Here is a 19,179-nt window from a genome sequence, read left to right on the forward strand (position 1 = left end):
AATACATAGCTATTCCGAATGGAAATATAGGGTTATACAAAATTTAGGAGTAAGCCCCCCTAATTGGAGGTCTAGTGGGGCATAGAAAAGCGAATGCATGGATTACGTTAGAATGTAATAACCAATTGTCTCAGCTCCTTCTTGCTACTACCGTTGTGACGAGAAAACTAGGCCCCACTTTTGTATGAACATGGTTTCCAGTATCGTTCCCTTCATTTCTTTCTCGTGGGCGGCTTTTTTCTCCACATACCACACGTCAATCTTGTTCTTTCAAATATATATATATATATATATATATATATATATATATATACTAGCAGCGTTCACCCCGCTTCGCTGCGGTCACCCCGGAACGCAATAAACTTTGTTACTTAGATAATTTTTACTTTTTCGCTTTCAAGTGATATGATAAAAACCATAGAAGATTGCATTAAATGTTAACATTATATCGCCTGTCATTTATGTTAACCCGCCCCGCTTCGCTGCGGTCACCCCGGAAGTTTTCGCTTTCAAGTGATATGATAAAAACCATAGTAGATTGCAGTAAATGTTAACATTATATCGCCTGTCATTTATGTTAACCCGCCGAGTGACACGGTCATGCGGGTTGCATATAAATACGTTTATTTTTACCTATGATGAACTAACAAAGGATTTGTACGTTATGGACACTTGAATGGTCAATTATCTCAAGACACTGGTAATTAAAAATTAAAGTGATATGATAAAAACCATCTAGGGTCCAAATCCTAATAACCCCCCAAAAATAAAAGAAATTGGTTCAGCCGTATTAGCGTGATGAGGTAACAAAGGATTTGTGCGTTCTCTTTTATATATATAGATATATATATCGCCCCTAGAAATGTGTCATCTTGGGTCCGGAACTCAGACGCCCGTTCGTGAATATGGGCCTGAGTGTATATATCATTTGAAGATGTAAATACAAAGCACTTAAACCAACTCTGGGGGCCTGTTTCTGTATCCAGATACTGAAGTCAAGGGCGCAAATCTGTCTTCAACCTTCGAGGGATGGGTAAGACTGTTCCCATAATCCTTTCCTTTTTTTAACGATGCTCAAAATATTTATGAAGTTGAAAAAATGCTGTGGAGGATTAGGGGAGCAGAGTTGTCTATAACATCGGGAGGAGGGCACATTTTAAGGCTTATTGTGGACTCATATTACAGTAGATGAATCAGATTTCTGAGGTAAACTTGTTGTACTCGTATATTATATACCAAATGATGTAGATGAAATAGTGGCACATATCATTATTACAACTCAGTGCCGTGAGCATATTCTGAAATGTGAATATATGCATAATAATAATTGACATGTTTCTACTTACGCATCCACAATGATCCATATTAAAATTTTAGGACATTTGTTTTATAACCATACAAATAATGACTTCCATAAAACTATGAAAGAAAATCAATCAGGCCTATATTTGGCGCAACAATACTCTTATCTGAGCAAAATTATGATTACCACAATAGCATTATAGGAATTGTTACAGGAATTAAACAAATAGTTGAAAATAGACTACTAATAATTAATGACAATGAAATATTAAAGAATACGATTCTTTTTTAAAAATGAAACAAGTCAAAGGACATCAGTTTCCTTTGTGGCAGTCGGACAGAAATCATCATCATCACAATCTCTTATCGGATTATTGGGGGGGTGGACAAGATTGTAGGGAACATGTTTCCCTTATGGTCCCCGAGGTTTGTGCCAGTGACTGAAGGGCCCTGGCTCAATCTTTGCGAGTGACGGGGAGTGGTGGCTCTCTTGTCCTACCAGATCGGTGACCGTAATTCTACAGAATGCTTTAAATTTATGCCTGTGTCTGTGAGCTCCTTTACGATGAAGATTACAATTACGATGCATTTAGTTACGATTAAGGCATAACTATTTTAATACTATTATTTACATAACCGGCATGCTTCAAAAATGTGTTGAACTAACCATTTCCGTTTTGTTCTATTTCCTTTATATTAGGGCTCGTACGTTCTGTTCAGAAACTATAGCTTAGTTCAAAATATATACAGTTGGAAATACTTGAATATGAAAGCGTATATCTAAAGCAAATCTAGGGTTGCAAGGGATGAGAAGGAGTGAGAAGGGAAGTATTGCGCATGCGCATTCAACAGAAAGCAGACGAAAACCCTGATGCTTTCAGTAGGCCTGGAAGCCCGAGGAAAATAGCATACGACAGGAGGAAAGACAGAAAATGTGCATCTGAGCGACGCGCATGCGTAGGTTCCTCTTGTCAAAGTAAGTCGAGAGAGCGTGCCAGAAGATTGCAGTGGAAATAATTGTGATAATTAGAAGCAAACAATTTATATATAATGAAATACGTACTTTTTCTTATTAATAGGGCATACCGGCGTTCCCTTACGCTACGCCGCTGTACGGTACTTTAACGAATTCAGTCAAAGCTCTTTACGCTGCGTAAGGAGTAGTTTTCCATCAGTTGGTATATGAATAGCACAAATGTGTTCTGTGTGCGCGGCTTGTTGAATACACTGCAAAAAAGTAATCCAGTGATTGAGCATATAATAAAACCGAATACAGAACCGATCCAGAATCGAATTCAGAAAGCGCACACATGAATTTCTGAAAGTAGGATCATCAATGCAAACCACTGAATGAGAATAATAAAACCGAATACAGAATCGATTCCAGAGAAACCGAGCACAGAAAATCGAATACATTAACGAATCGATTCTTGGACTCGATCTGCCCATCTCTATTGAGTACTACGTTAGAGTGTTGCCATTATTCATAGCAGCACAGAAAATAAGTAGGCATGATATACAGATTCTTGAGGGATTCACGAGCACATTGTTCAATTAAATATATGTGTTGAAATTGCAGTGGAATCGTTGCTAAAATGAAGAAAATGCTGAAAGATCTTTCTAGATGTTAACAAACTTACATTTGAAGCGTGGGGTGCAATGAAAAGGAAAAGTGCCTAGATTTTGGGTTACAAAACACTTTCCCGCTATGCCTTTCTCTTTCATTCTCATGACTTTCTCAGGTTTCACGACACCCTATCCTTGTTAAAGAATATGTGATAAAAGAAAAATGTCTCTTAGATAAAATGCACATTGATAAAAAAAAAGTTAAAAATACATAGGACTCAGCATGTTTGACGTTTGAGGGTTGGGATAGAGGCGTAGCTAGAGATTCTGGCGCCCCGTACACTCGCCTTACCAAGCTTATTATTTATTTATTTATTTATTTTTACATATAAGGGAAGCAGTTTTTATTGTTATGTTACGATAAATATTTTTCAAAACTGCTAGAACAGACAATTGCATCAGCTAAAAGCGATCATTATTTTTTCTTTTCCGTAAAGAACTGTTCTCAAGAGGCTTATTTTGGATTTTTTTTTTTTTGTTAAACTTGAGAAAACGACTATGTATAGAAATCCCCTTGGAGGGCCGCTATCGAAATTTGCGGTTCATACTATCGGTAAGAAATGAAACTTTTCAGACATTAGTACTTATGTGCTTTTAACATGTTCGAGATGGATGACAGCATTAACTTTCAGTAATAATTGTAAACTCTTGTAATTTTATTCTGTATGTGACCACAAGATAGCATTTTAATTTCGATTATTTTACCGTAAAAAGTATATTGTGAAATGTAACAGAAATTCAGAAGGAACCTCTGCGAATTCTTTGCGAAGAATTTTTTTTAGTTTCCCTATATACGCCTACAGGATAAAGGAAACCTGGATACACCCATATAAAAGTCGAACGATGTGAGGAATCGTAATGTCGTTTGGTATGGGGTGTCTATAAGTGTCGGTGAAACTTAAAGGGTCTATGGTGGCAGCGGCGGCCATCTTAAATTCAGCCATCTTGGATTTATGTTACATTTCGCAAATGGAAATTATGTAATATAGTAGGGGAAAAGGGGGTAATGACACGCGTTTTTTTAATTGCTGAGAACAGAAATGAGAAAGCACCAAGGAATCTAATGAATACCTACATACCTACATATCTATACTATGAAATAACTCTGAACTGTTGTATAATTACTCTCCGTTATAAGATAGCAGATAGAAATTTGAAACCTTACACTGCGTGCAATGACCTTGTAGTTGTGGATAATAGCACACAGCGGTTGAGTTCTTAGTTTAATTCTTTGTTAAACCTTCCTTATGATGATATTCCCTAAACGTACTTGCTTTTTTCGCTCCTTTTTATTGGAGAAGAGCCTTACGACGCGTTGCTGTTAGAATTTCTGAGCTTTGGTGCCTTCCTCTCTGCTTCATTGACGATGGTTTTTGCCTAGGAACTGGAGAAATTGCTGGTAACGGGAATATAGCAGAGGATTCTTCGGAATTACTGACTTCTCTTGATGGCCCAGCGACTGCAAGTTCAGAAACGTCCCTAAATGTTTGTTTCGCCGAGTCTATTGCATCATGAGCAAAGTATTCGTCCATATTTTCCTCAGTCTGACTACAGCACTGATCACTTGCAGCAAAATCAGCATCTATAAAAAATCTAGATTCATAGGGAAATACTTTTCAAGGTCTGATGATGCATTTTAAACGCTGCACACTTTCTCAAACACCACTTTAAAATCTTTAAGAATGTCACCAAGTTCAATTTGTTCATAGGGATGTCGGTGGGTGCATGAATAACAAGCATCGTTGCATGCACCTTTGGGAAGACTGAATACTGAAGCATCTAAAGGGTGCAATTTAGCACTACATAAAATGTGCTGGTAGCAAAAGCATGATTGTCCATAATGCTTTCGCATACTCATACGGAGAAAGTGACGTATGCCTTTGATGATTGTCCATAATGAGAAAAATGGGATCCTGAAAAGATGGTTTAGTAATTTGTACAAAGTGTTTTAATCAGAACATAAAAGTGTCTTAATTTGACCACCCATTTTTTGAAGACGTGTATAATGATTCATGTTGTCATTCGCGTTTCTTTTCGTAATTCATTTGTCCTCGAGAAACAAACAGCGAAGGACGTAAATTCCAGTTGGACTCACTGCGCAGATTACTTTAATATTTCTTCCTCTTTCTAGGCTTGTTGCTACTCCAATTTGTTTTCGTCCTCTAGGAACAAGAATTCTCTGAGGTTTTTGAACTACTGTGATTCTCGTTTCATCCATGTTAAAAATCCTAGAAGGAAGGAAGTGGTGTTTGTCCATGAGTTTTCTGTAGGTATAAAAAAAATGTTCACTGCGTTTCTGTTGAAGCCCGTAATTCTCAGTAGAGAAGTTGTTTCTGGTTTTCTGATGCTTACTTGTGGATTGCGTTTCAAAAATGCTTCAGCTCAATCTCTACCAGCCATCTTAGTTTTTGTACAAAAATTGTTCGATAACTTGTTTAGTGTTGCAAATTGAAGAACAATTCGACGAAGCTCCATTAAAGCAATGCCATAGAAGAGGTTCGACAATGTCATGATATGGAGTTTGATTTCGCCTTCATGCTACTGCGTAAATATACGTTTTCTCCCCATTCTAGGTCCACCAAAAAATCCTTTTCTTAATCTTGTTCTAACAGTAGCTTCATATGTACCAAAAGATCTGGTAACTTCTCGGATTTTTCTGCACCCTTTCTCAGCGTCTAATGTCGCCTTTGGTTGGTCGTCTGTCTAGTTTTTGCTTTTTCTGTAATCCTTGGATGAAGATTTCGCCCTATCTGAAAATAAAGAAATTAAAAATAATTTCTTTCTTTATACACTTTATAACATGGCAGCAGTGTTGTAACAACTGGACATTCTAAGAAGAGCAAATAAAACACTGAACATAAAATATTGTTATTGCATAATACTTTTCCGAGTTGGTTTAACGGTTTAGAGCCATTATTTCTTTATTTTTCGTGCAACAATGAGCAAGGAGGCTCTACAGGAAGATTAAATTTAAACATATATGTTCAAAAGTGACGAAGCAAGTGTTAAATAATTTTTAATATAAATTTAAAACTCGTATTTATTAGCAAAAGTCATGAAAAAATTAAAAAAAAATATTTGTGGGAATTCAAAATGGATTTTACAAATGCGGGCAAACTTGATCTTCCCCTCCTTCGACAGATGATACCTCCGTCTTCCTAGGGTTAACGTTTAGAATATTACTTCTAAATTATTCACTCAATGGGGTAATCACACACACTCTTGTGCTCATGAGTGCTATTACCCCAAATCAGGCCATCTTGATTTTTTTTTGTTCTTGACTGGCATTCGTAAATATTATAACAAAGTACTAACCCTATGTTTATTCTAAATTCACTATTCACACATATTGACTACAAAAATACCGTACCCTAGAAGTAAGTTTGAACTTGCCTTTAAACAAAACTAGTGAAATATTTGAAGAAAAACAAGGATTTTCAATATATGGCCATACTCCGCAATGCGTTTACTGTAGCGCTCTCCCACTGAAGTGAGGTTCGTCGAGCACGTTCTTGGTGGAGTGGAGCTAGTGATGGGTAAATTCGCTCAAAGATTCCCAAAATGGGAATCTTTCCGGGAATTTATGTACAATCACAAAGAAAATTGTATTCTATTACTATATTATGATTTCAAAGTTAAATTCGTTTTTATGTCACAGTTTATTTATTTATTTATTTATTTAACACACACCTATTTCAGAGCCAATTGCTCCAATTACAACAGGTGAATACAAATTCAATATACAATTGTGAAATTGCTAAATAATCTATTAGATTAAAATAAATATTAGAAAAAGAACAGAAAAAAAGAAAAAAGTCTAAAATAGCAACATTCATGCAGGCTACTTTTCTCTTGTTTGAATGTAATAACATAATCATTGCATTACATAAGCAGGGTTCAAAAACAATTGAATCAATTTTATGTACTTTTCCAAAGACATCGTAAAATCCACGATTATTCCAGATTTTATAATATCATTATGATTCTTACAAAGTCTCACAAGTGGTGAATTTTTATGGGGGGTTGTTTTAGATTTAGGTATAACAAATGGTAATCGTACTCTTAAAGATCTACTAGTGCTATATTTTAACATTTCCAGAAAATCTTGATTAACTATAATACCATTAATAATTTTAAACAGATAAACATGTTGCATTATTTACCTCCTTTTCACCAGAGACGTACAATTAAATTCCCTTAGAATAGCACTATAGTTAACTTTCATATCATACGCAGAGATTTTGAATCTCTTGTACCATAAATACCTTAAAAATCTTTTTTGTATTGATTCAATTTTCCTTATTTATCATAACAGGGGGACCATACTAATGAAGCGTACTCTAATTTACTTCTGACTAATGAATTAAATAATTTAACTAACACTTCTGCATTGTTTAATTCCTTTGAATTTCTAATTATGAATCCTAAAGCTTTATAGGATTCATTAACAATTCTATCAATATGTAGATTAAATTTTAATTTTGTATCTAAAGTAACACCCAAATCCTTAATTTGTGTTGATCTTTGTAATATTTCATTGTAAATTTTATAATTATATTGAGCTGGTTTACCCTGTCGTGAAAAAGTAATAATAGAACATTTTTAACGTTAAATTGTAATTTATTATCAATACTCCATTTGTAACAACTGTTAAGATCCTGTTGCAATTTCTTTGCGTCTTCCATATTGACAACCCAGCTCACTTCGTGCCTAATTTGGGGATGCAAAATTGAATTGAGCTGAGCGCCTTCACTCACCATCTAGAATGAGTGGGCAAGTTCTCAAATTCATATGCGAGAGGTTTATAAATTTAACACATACCAATTGAGGATTGAGTTCTAGTAATAAAACATTGACTTCAATGACTAGATAACAACTGTATTTCTTATTCAGTAAAATGTAATGAATGTAGATGTTGTGAATTTTATTACGGATATTCGGAAACTTTGCCAGACGAGTATCGCCTATCGAGCATTGAGCAATTGAATCCTGAATAGGAGAAACACGTACCTTTCAGTTCTCTTCCAGATGACGTTCGCTGATGACCTCGGTGTTGACGAGTTGAATCCAGTATCGCCAAGTTGATACCTCTATGGACAGGCGTTGTTGCTTAGCATTGAGTCTGGTCTCACTCCCAATGCTCTAGATGAATCGTAAAACTTCTTTAATAAAATACTGGAGCTCCTCTAAAAGCTGATGCTTCCATCCAGATCGCGATGACTTCTCTTTCAATAGAACTCACGGTTTTCTATATCCATCGAACACACGGTTCTCTGACTCGAACTCCTCTGTCTCGAACTCCTGGTTATCTACCTGACACTCTCTTGGTTCTCTATCTCTCACTTTCTCTCCCGAAGACCTCCTGTCTCTTGGTTTTGTTCAACTCCTCCGTTCTGGAATTCTCTGGCGTCGTCGGCTGTTCGGCACGTGTGACCTCCTTTCATTTGGAAAAACAAATTCTTTCCTCGTGTCAAGACTCAAAAACTGCAACACTCGACACACTCCGATTTCCCGATTCTAGGCAATTTCCTCATATCCGTGAATGTGTGAAATGTTCACAAACAGATTACAATTACTTTTCATGATTTACAGAATGTCGTTTATGTAGGAGTTAACGCATTACATACATTGTCTTCCTGCATTCGCAGACTCTCCATTGTGCATTTTTGTTTACTGAATCTTGCTGACAATTAAATAATACATTTGCATCAGCTTGCGTTAATCTCGATTCTTAACAGTTGTTTACCTTTACCTCATTATTTTATAAAACCCGATATCCATAAAATAAATAAAAATTGATCAATAAAATAAAATTATTATACATGAAATTCTGATAAAAGTCGGGTACTGCCACAATATTATTTATTGCCCGAAATATTTTTAAGTCATCCGCGTACAACAGACATTTGGAATATTTTATAACGCCAAGCAAGTCATTAATAAACAAAAGGAAAAAGAGTGGACCCAGTTTAGACCCTTGAGGTATTCCTGAATGAATCACGTATCTATCTGAACTCAGCCCATTATAAGTAACAAACTGTACACGTTCTCTTAAATAGGATTTAATTAGAATTAATAACGCTTCTGATAAGCTCAAATTTGCTAATTTGTTAAGCAATATATTATGATTTAATTTGTCAAATGCCTTCGCAAAGTCGGTATATATTACATCAATAGAACAACTGTTTCCGTTCAAGGAGTCCAAAATAAACTGCGTAAGGTTAGTTAGATTCGTAGTAGTGGATCTCCCCGGTAAGAAACCATGTTGACACTCTACTATGTATGATTTTACATGATTAAATATCTTACTGTACAATATGTGTTCAAATATTTTAGACGGCATCGATATTAATGAAATAGGCCTATAGTTTGTAATATCTTTTGGATTCCCAGATTTATAAATCGGAGTCACTTTACTAATTTTCCAACATTCAGGAAAACACCCAGTAACCAAAATGAGATTATAAATATAGCAAAGAGGAGTTACCAAAACATCTACACAACCCTTAAAAATATATGATGGTAAATTATCTGGACCACTGGATCTTGTTGATCGAGTTTTCTTTATTGCTTCCTTACATTCTTCCTCACTCACTTTTTCTATAACCAGGCAGTGAGGTATTAAAGGAATATTCGAGGTGCTCCATTTGTAGAATGAAGATCTTTCATCATACACACTATGAAAATATTGAGTGAAACCCTCAACAATATTTTTATTTGTTTTTAATAACTCACCCTTATATAACATAGTAGATGGATTTTGTAAACATCTTTTCTTATTTTTTATGAAACTCCAGAAGTGTTTTGTGTCTCTATTAATATTATTCCCTATATTTTGAATGTATAAAGAATAAGCTTTTTTAATCATCTTCTTAGATTTCCTGCGCAGGTCTAAAAATCTTTCCAAGTTATACTGTGAATGTTGTTTGCGTTTCCTATAATATTCTTTATGTTTCAAAAGACTTATAATCTCAGAAGTAAACCAAACCGGGTACAAATTCTTTTTATGGCTTTTCACTTTCGGTACATGACTATCGATATAATCAAACATTATTTCATAAAAATATTTTATTGCACCATTTGGTTCTTTATAAGTGTATAATTCACCCCAACTTTCTTTTTGCAAATCTTTATAAAAATTATAAAAATCTGCTTTTCTATAATTGTATTTTAACATATTATCATTCAATTTAATCCGCCTCATATTTTTAATTTGTAAATCAAGCTGTAGTGGTGGATGTAATATATCAGCAAATACCATAGAATTATCGCTTGTATATACATTACATGATTCACTCATATTTGTTAAAACCAGATCAAGAGTTTTATCATCTTTGTTTTTTACATCATTTATAGAGCGAAGATCGTGTAATGCCAAGAAATTTGAAAGGTTTTACATATTGAATCCCCGAGTAATAAGATATAACTTGAATCTATTATAGTTGGAATATTAAAATCACCAACAATTAATATTCTACAGGATGTTAAAGTATCTACTATTTTATTAACCCTGGCAAAGAACGAGCTATATATCTCAATTTTTCATCAGATCAGTGAATGAAAAAAGCTCGGCCACCGGCCTGGCATATTTCTGTTTTTTAGTAATTTTGGATGAGTGGGTCGATTTTAATTCATTTTTTTCGGCACAGGTAAATAATGCCATATACAATAGCATAAATAAGTGTTTCTCAAACTAATTTCGGCAAACCACAAACAGTCCGTAGATGTATTATTATAAAATACATAATTGTCTGCTCTGTTATTTAAAAATATGTATGTTCTTTTAATAATACCAATAGCAAATTAAATGGGTTTCAACTAATATTATTTTAAAAATAAAATATGCTCTGATCGCGACTAACAAGAGTCATGCACTACAAGCTGCAATTTTCTCCAAGACCTGGGTTCAATTCCTGGTGGCAGCTCATGTGGTTCGGATTCCACGTTAATCAGTAGGTCCACGTCTCATATAGCCGCTGCTAAACTGGAGGTTAAACTCAAAATCAACTCAACTTTAATTTTGTCCAACAGATGTCAGTCACGAGACGATGTTTGCCGTCATTTAATGGCGAGAAGTGTAACTTCTACTACCTCTGTTTCAATCCTAGAAACCTGGATACGCATAGCTACCGGTACCTTTCAAAACATTAATGGTTTGACTCCAATAAAGCACTCGGTCGAGATAATAATCTAAGTTATTTATTAAAAAAAAAAAGAACTTAATTGAAAAATTCTGTTCCCTTTAAAGGTTATTATGTGGTATAACGGACGTACGTACTTGTAAGTCAACGGTACCTCTTAAGTTGCTAGCAGATTGGTTCTGTTTATCAATTCGGCCTAGATAATCATACAAAAAGGCAGAATTCAAAAATCGCATTGGTTCAAGGTTATCGTGTGTGCTAACGGACGGATGGAAGTCGTCGTTACTCGTTAGGATGCTAACGGATTGACCGCCAAAACAAACCAGGCCGAGACAATTGCTCTAGCTATTTATTTCCATAAATAAATAAAATTTCGCTTCCGTTTAAGGGTTATCATATGGAGTAAGTGACGTATTAGGTACGAATATCACACTATTATAAGTTCTACTTGTGTGATATATATTTGCCTTTGAAAAGGATCAAAATGTGGTGGTCTCTAGAACATCCTAACTAATGAAAGTGGAGCCCTCTTGTGAAAAGTGACAAAAGCTGATCCAAACTACTGGTTAATTCGTTTGTAAGTTATGATGAAACAATATGTAGATGCATCAATATTTGATCGTGAGTGTACACTACTATTAAATCCTTTCTGTTGTAGCTGTCTGTAGAAACAAAGACGGAAATATCTTTTCAGTTGCATCATGGAATATGTGCGTGTGTGTGTGTGTATTAAATACACTTGACTTCTGTCCTTGAGACAAATTTTGCAGAACAGTTGAACCCTTTTGGAACTCTTCGGTGTTTGCTGCTACAGTAAGTCCTTGCTGCCTGGAAATGCAACCAAGTGCTTCGTGCGAGTCAATTCTTTCTTTTCCTGTGTAACTGGAGCAGTGTTTCAAAAGCACCACAAGTCATTTAAGAAAAGGTAAACATTGCACGTATGGGAACTCTTCCATTAGACGGCTAACATTAATTACGGTAGAAGGTATAAAACCAGGGATTATTTACACACATGCTTCATGCATATGTAATGGTCACTTAGGATTAGTAAGATAAATTACTGGGAGAATGAAAAATTTATAAAAACTTTTAATTCCAAAATTAAACAAAGTATTTCCCTATAAGAAAACAACAATCCATTGGGAAAGCTTTCGTGGCTGTATTAAGACACGGAACATAAACTGAAAACAAACTTCCCAAGTATAATGTAGTCATAGAAAGTAGCTTGTGAACTGAAAATCAAGAACAGCAAACAAGTATTTAAACTTCGGGTTTTGAGGTTATGGGGATTGTTCTTTGACGGTCAAGCAAGGATGCTGCAGGTTCTCCGACGAGTTCTTGGTTAACAGGCATCACAAATCGATCATTGAGAAGACTTAATTTTCCTCCACTACGTTCAATGCCTCGAGACTTCGGAATAGATAAGATTGAACGTCTAAAGCGAGGTCTGGACTTAATGATTCAGCATAAAGAGACGCCAGTAATGTGTAGCAGCTATAACGGCCATACTCCCGCAATATAAAGGTTCTGTGTCCGATCCAGTCTACATAGCCACGCAAAGAGGTTTGCTGTGAGCCGCAACTGATGCCTTCCTCAGAGCTCGAGAGTTCAATCTAGTCTCCATAGCCACGCGGCGGTTCAGTGATAGAGCGTTCACCTCTGGTGCTTGGGGTCACACATTCAATCCCAGCTCCCGCCAAGTGAACTTTGTGGTGAACAAACACCGTGTGTGGGGGTTTCCTCGGAGTTTTCCCGTTTCCAACCACTTTCTTCATCCCACCATTTCATTCATTTCTCTTCTTCACCGTCTCCTTTAGTCTAGCCGGCATTGCCATGGGACGTAAATCTCAAAGATTTCATTTCATTTCATTTTCTTGACAATCAAATATTTGTAAATTTCGAAAGAGGCGCTGAACTGTTCAGATTTTACTTTATGTTTTTAGTTTTCATTTTCATTCAACAGCTGGATGGTGCCACGAATTTTGGCCTTCACCTTCATTCGTAGGGTGGATTGGGGTGAATATAGTCACTTTCAAGAAAATTGACTTGTACTGCTATAAAGAACTTTTTTACAAAATTATAATATACCATATCTCTACTTCAAAGTTAACATAATTTATTTTTTTCTTCAAAATTTGTATAAGGGGGGCGCGGTGGCTCAGTAGTTGAGCGTTCACCTCAGTTGCTTGTGTTGCCTGGCTCGATCCCAGCTCGCGCCGTGTGGACTTTGTGTTGGACAAAATCGTGTTCGTGCGTTTTCTCGGAGTTCTTTCGTTTCCTCCCACTTTCTTCATTCAACCATTTCATTCATTTCTCACCATCACCGTCTCCTTTACCCTAACCGGTATAACCGCGGGACGTAAAACTAAAGGATTTCATTTAATGTTTTCAAAAATTGTATAATGCTACAAATATATATATATACTCATATACTCGAATGGCCCTGATGATCCTAACATATCTGGGTGAATAGGGCCGTTCGTACGGTGAATAGGGCCACATGTATTAAGTGAATTAAACCACATACAATTGTAAAGTCGTACTAAAACATAGAAAACAATTCGTATACATAATATTTCAGAAATGTAGATGATGTAAGCGATAGATTTACATACTCATAAAGTCATATACTTAGTCTATATATAAGAAGCAACAAGTTTCTCTTCAACGTATTTTAAGAAAACACAACACAAATAAGGAGTCTTTAATACCTTCTTCTTGTAACAATAATCACATCAAAACTAAACATTCTTGAACGGTCTGTTAATAATAACACGAATGCTCTCTTTTAATCAAAAAAAATCGTTAAATAACCCTTGTTTATAGTCCTAGCCTATTGTATACGAAAAGAGTACAAAAAAGAAAACTTCAGTTTACATAACAGAAAACAGTAAACTTCTAACTTGGAACTTTTCTTTCATGCCGTTGTTGGATTGCTGTGAAAACTCCACAAGTAAACATTTTCCTTTGTTCTTCTTCGGCACATTGCGTATGACACCACGCCTTGCAGTTGTAGCAACATATCCAGACCCCAAAGTATGAAGACAAAGGGTAGTAATAGGACATCACCAGACGGAAAAACACATAATCAAATTGATCACGTTTTAGTAGATAGAAGAAGGCAATCTAGAATAATTGATGTCGGTCGTTTAGAGGGGCTGATTGTGACACTGATCACTACCTCGTAGCAGCGATAATACGAGAGAGATTATCGTTGAATAAAGGTAATATTCTGTGTCCGAAAACGGAGAAATTTAATTTAAAGAAATTAGAAGAGAGCCAGGTAAGAGATGAATACCAGATTGAAGTTTCGAATAGATTCTCGCTTTTAGAAGATTCGGAGTGCGATAGTATTCAAGATACTTGGATTGAAATTAGAGATAGCGTTAAAATTTCAGCAAAAGAAAAATTGGGACACGCGGAAATACGTAGGAACAAACCACGGTTCGACCAGGAATGCATTAAAGTAGCAGAGAAGAGAAAACAGACAAAATTACGCCGAATGAAATAACTACACAAAATTTCGCAGATATCAAGCGGGAAACTTCCAAAACTTTTAGAACAAAGAAACGCGATTTTTTGAAAGCTAAAATTAAGGAACTTGAAGATAATAGTAAAAATAAAAACATCCGGGACATGTATAAGGGGATCAGCGAATTTAAGAAAGGCTATCAACCTCGTGCTTATATATTAAAGAAATCTGACGGTACAGTTTTCACTGATATGGATAACATCTTAAATAGATGGAAAGATTTCTTTGACGATTGCTTAACACACAACCAAAAACTAGTATGCGTGGAGAAAGGAGATACACACCGCAGAACCGTATATTCCAGAACCCAAGCGAATAGAACTAGAAACCGCTATAAAGAAATTAAAGAAACACAAATATCCGGGTGTAGATAAAATTACGGCTGAGTTAATTTTAGATGGAGGCTAAAATTGTGGAACAAGGTACATTATCCTTATCTGGAACAAGGAAGAATGGCTACAAGATTGGAAAGAATCAAACATTGTTCCAATTCACAAGAAAGGCGACAAAACTGACTGTAATAATTATCGAGGCATTTCTCCTGGGTCAGCATCTTATAAAATCCTTTCAAATTTTCCATTAGCAAGATTGACCCCATACGCAGATGAAATTATTGGAGATTATCAGTGCGGGTTTAGACGAAATCGATCAACTATCGACCAAATATTTACCATTCGCCAAATACTCGAAAAAAAGTGGGGATGCAATATCCCGATACATCAACTACTTATTGATTTTAGAAAGGTGTACGACTCTGTTAGGAGAGAAACATTATACAACGTTCTTCCATAACCTGGAATTCCGAGAAAGCTAATTAGATTAATTACTATATGTTTAAATGAATCCCAAAGTAAAGTCCGAGTAGGAAAATTTTTGTCCACGAGCTTTCACGTCGATGATGATCTGAAACAAGGAGATGCGTTGTCGACATTATTATTCAATTTTGTTCTGGAATACGCTATAAGGAAAATCAAAGATAGTAACCAGGGCCTAGAGTTGAACGGTGTTCACCAGGTTATGCGTACGCTGATGATATAAATTTAATAGAGGATGATATGAGAACAATAGAAAGAAATGCAGAGCTGTTATTAAACGCTTTTAGGGACATGGGTTTAGAAGTAAATGTAGAGAAAACTAAATATATGGAAGTGCGTCGGGACCGTAATATAGCAAATTATGGATGCGTTAAAATATTAATCAATACTTTTGATAAAGTGGATAGTTTCAAATATCTGGGATCAATATTAACAGAGAAAAATCATATTCACGAAGAAATTAAATGTCGACTGAAAGCAGGGAATTAGTGTTACTATTCGGTTCAAAATCTCTTCTCGTCGAGAATTCTGTCGAGGAATCTGAAGCTTAAAATATACAAAACGATAATCATACCTGTTGTTCTGTATGGCTGCGAAACATGGTCGCTTTTTTGAGGGAAGAAAATAGACTGAAAGTATTTGAGAACAAGATTCTGCGACGAATATTCGGACCCAAGAGGAATGGGAATGGGGAATGGCGGAATCTTTATAACGAGGAACTACATAATTTATACTGCTTACCCAACATTGTAAGCGTCGTCAAGTGTAGGAGACTTAGGTGGCCGGGTCATTTAGCTAGAATAGAAGAAAGTAGAAACGCTTTCAAAGTCTTGACTGGAATACCAATCGGAAAACGACCATTAGGAAGACCTAGGCGCAGATGGGAGGACAATATTAAGATGGATCTCGCAGAGGTTGGCATACAAAGTAGAAACTGGGTGCAATTAGCTAAGGATACAAGTCAGTGGAGAGCTTTTGTGAATGCGGCATTGAACCTCCGGGTTCCGTAGGCCATAGAGTTAGTCAGTTTGTTAGTTAGTTATTGGAAGCCATCTTGAATATTTAGATTTCTCTAGCTTCGTTTAAGAAATGGAGTCATTTTTGAGTTCCTTGATCCGAAGAAACAGAAAATGATACCTTATTTACAGAAATCGTTTTACATTTACAATATGCTAATTTAGCCACGGGTGACAAACTGGCATCAAGCGGTTTCGAAATCCACACATACTAAACTATCAAATCCAATCATAAAACCTTTGCCATACCACAAACAAAGGTTACCCGTGTTTCTTCCGTTTGGCACCCTGACTACATGAATTACTGCTGCAAAGAGAAATTGTGACATGAGAACATTTCTTCAAATAGTTAATATATCGTCGTTAGATGGAAGAACAAGTGACATTTTGAATAAGCTTTAAATACTTAATACTACAAAAAGAATTTAACATTATTTTCTGTCATATCAAGGCAAATATTTTTGTTTTGGAAGGAAGGCAGACATTTTTTCATACAATATGATACCTGTTTACAGTCTTTAGTATTTACTTTGGAGCTCACTGTAGATAATTAAACAACAGAATTAATATCTGAACAAAGCGTCGGTGTATGATACTAAAATGCAACCACAATGTTCGCTTTCCTATTTGGGAAAGGAGTGATGGTTGTAGTCATCTTTTGTTTCCGAATATTATTATTCTCATATATTAATCTATAATTATGATAATGAACAAGTACGTGCTATGTGATTTATTTCGTCAACTAATTAAGTCGAAACATCTTAATATCCCTCAAATTGTATATATTTGTCTCCAATAAACTCCATATATTTGTCATTATTAATACACACGTACTTTATCTTGTGCGAAGGTATAGGCCCTATAACTTAATAGTGTATTGACAGAATGAGAATAATAAAGAAATAATAAAATGTGTTATATTAATAACTCTTATATGTAAAAAGTGTATTTATTTTGTTATAACACATGAGATCAAATACGTTTTGTAAAATGTAATATATTTTTCTTGTAACTTATTGTAAACTGATGTTACACGAGGTTTGATCTAAATGTAAGTAACATGTAACAATCAATTTAGTATATGACGTGTTTGAAATTAAATCCATGGTTCTTTACGAAATTATGTTTTAAGTATAAATTTTGTAATTCGCTTTATTCGGAAGTCATTTATAGAACACGAACGAAGTAAAAAGTGTCTGAAAATGAGCACTAGTTTAAAAAAAAGAAAAAGGATATGATATACGTAAAAAAGAACAAATAATAGCTAATATATAAAGGAATTGTTGTAGTTGTTAAAATATATTCGTTATCTTTAGTAATAAAAATACTTTTTATTTAAATCTCTTAAAATTAAATCATTTAGTCAATTGTAGTGTATGAAATGAACCAGGAAACATATGTGACATTAATGAAGTAAAAAGAAAAACGGAATAAATTAAAACGTTGCAAGGTCCACGTCTCATATAGCATCGGCACTGAAAAGAACGCTAAAATTGAAAATTACATGTTTCCAACTTTTGATCCTCTTCATCCCGACAAGATTTGGTGTTGATCAAAAAGTTTCTCTTCAGACTTTTTGACTCTCAGGAGCACACGAACAAAGAGAATATAAAGAAGCTTTGGTAAACGAAACCGGTAAATAAAATAATGAAAGAAAGAAAGAAAAATACCAAAAGAGGAGCAATCATCTTCCAAGGCATTCCACACAAAATGTGTGCAGAACGAAGATTCTCTACTACCGTTAGGTTCAGTACAGTTACTGGGACAAAGGCGTGATGGAGACTCTACATTTCTGTTAACAAAATATAATTGTTTCTGATTAAGGAAATAATTTCAAACTATTTTATATACAGGATAGCTCAAATAGTATCATTTTATATTTTTATTACTATTACTATAACTTGTAAATAATATAACGTGGAAAATTATAAAGCAAAATGGGACTTTTGGATCTATAAACGGAGTTTTATAACTTTTCGCTAAATGTAATGTACTGAGCTCGAGTGCCGATTGGGATCAATTTTCTGCAGCCCTGTATCCCGGGACAACCTGCACCAAAACCTACCCATTATACACCTCATTAGAATGGAAAATAATCAAAACGTACGCTTGAAATATGCATGCGAGGAAAAAGGAAACCAAAATGTTGTAATTTATTTTAATATAAGATTTCGTACGTGTAAGCTTACAAGTATTCAACAATATTTGTAAATCGCGTCTGAAAAGTTCACAATATCACTTTTGTAGTATTTGTGAAATTATGTATTGAAAAGGAAAAAAGATTTTTTTCTTTAAAATGAAAATTTAAGTGCAGGAAAAACACTTATTCTTTGAATTTCAAAAATCACCTACGATTAATAACTCTAGTTGACAAAAAAATACTTTTTCTCTGGCACACGGAAGAAAATACCTGACACTAATAGAACTTTACACGTAGAATTTGAATCTGCAATCAGTTTTTCTCCATAATCCTCTTAGTTTTCCCGTGACAGAGGGATTTTCGTTACATTTTCCCTCAAATTTCCTTTTTTTTAAAAAAAAGGAAAACATTTTTTGAATCGTAATTTGTTTTAACACTGCAAATGTCTACAGATATCAAAGCTAATGGTTACTTTTCTGCATCTTTTATGGTGCATAACACCATTATCTATGTTTATGGTTATTCACATTCCAGTATTTGCTTTCATTCTTGACAAACTAACACACAAAAGAAAAAAAAATATGTTAAAATGTCATGAGATTCAACG

General features: G+C 34.9%; 1 long non-coding RNA gene across 1 annotated transcript in view; it reads right to left on the minus strand.

The window, feature by feature from the left end:
* Positions 1 to 2,558: 2,558 nt before the first annotated feature.
* LOC145682026 (uncharacterized) overlaps positions 2,559 to 19,179 on the minus strand; it is a 71,765-nt gene continuing 55,144 nt past the window's right edge. Inside the window, exon 3 of the long non-coding RNA XR_014130881.1 lies at positions 2,559 to 5,678. This is a non-coding gene — a long non-coding RNA (uncharacterized LOC145682026). The remainder of the gene's footprint in view (positions 5,679 to 19,179) is intronic.

This window comes from Thermobia domestica, chromosome 3 (assembly GCF_964235325.1).
Source record: "Thermobia domestica chromosome 3, izTheDome1.hap1.1, whole genome shotgun sequence".
NCBI classification, from domain to species: Eukaryota; Metazoa; Arthropoda; class Insecta; order Zygentoma; family Lepismatidae; genus Thermobia; species Thermobia domestica.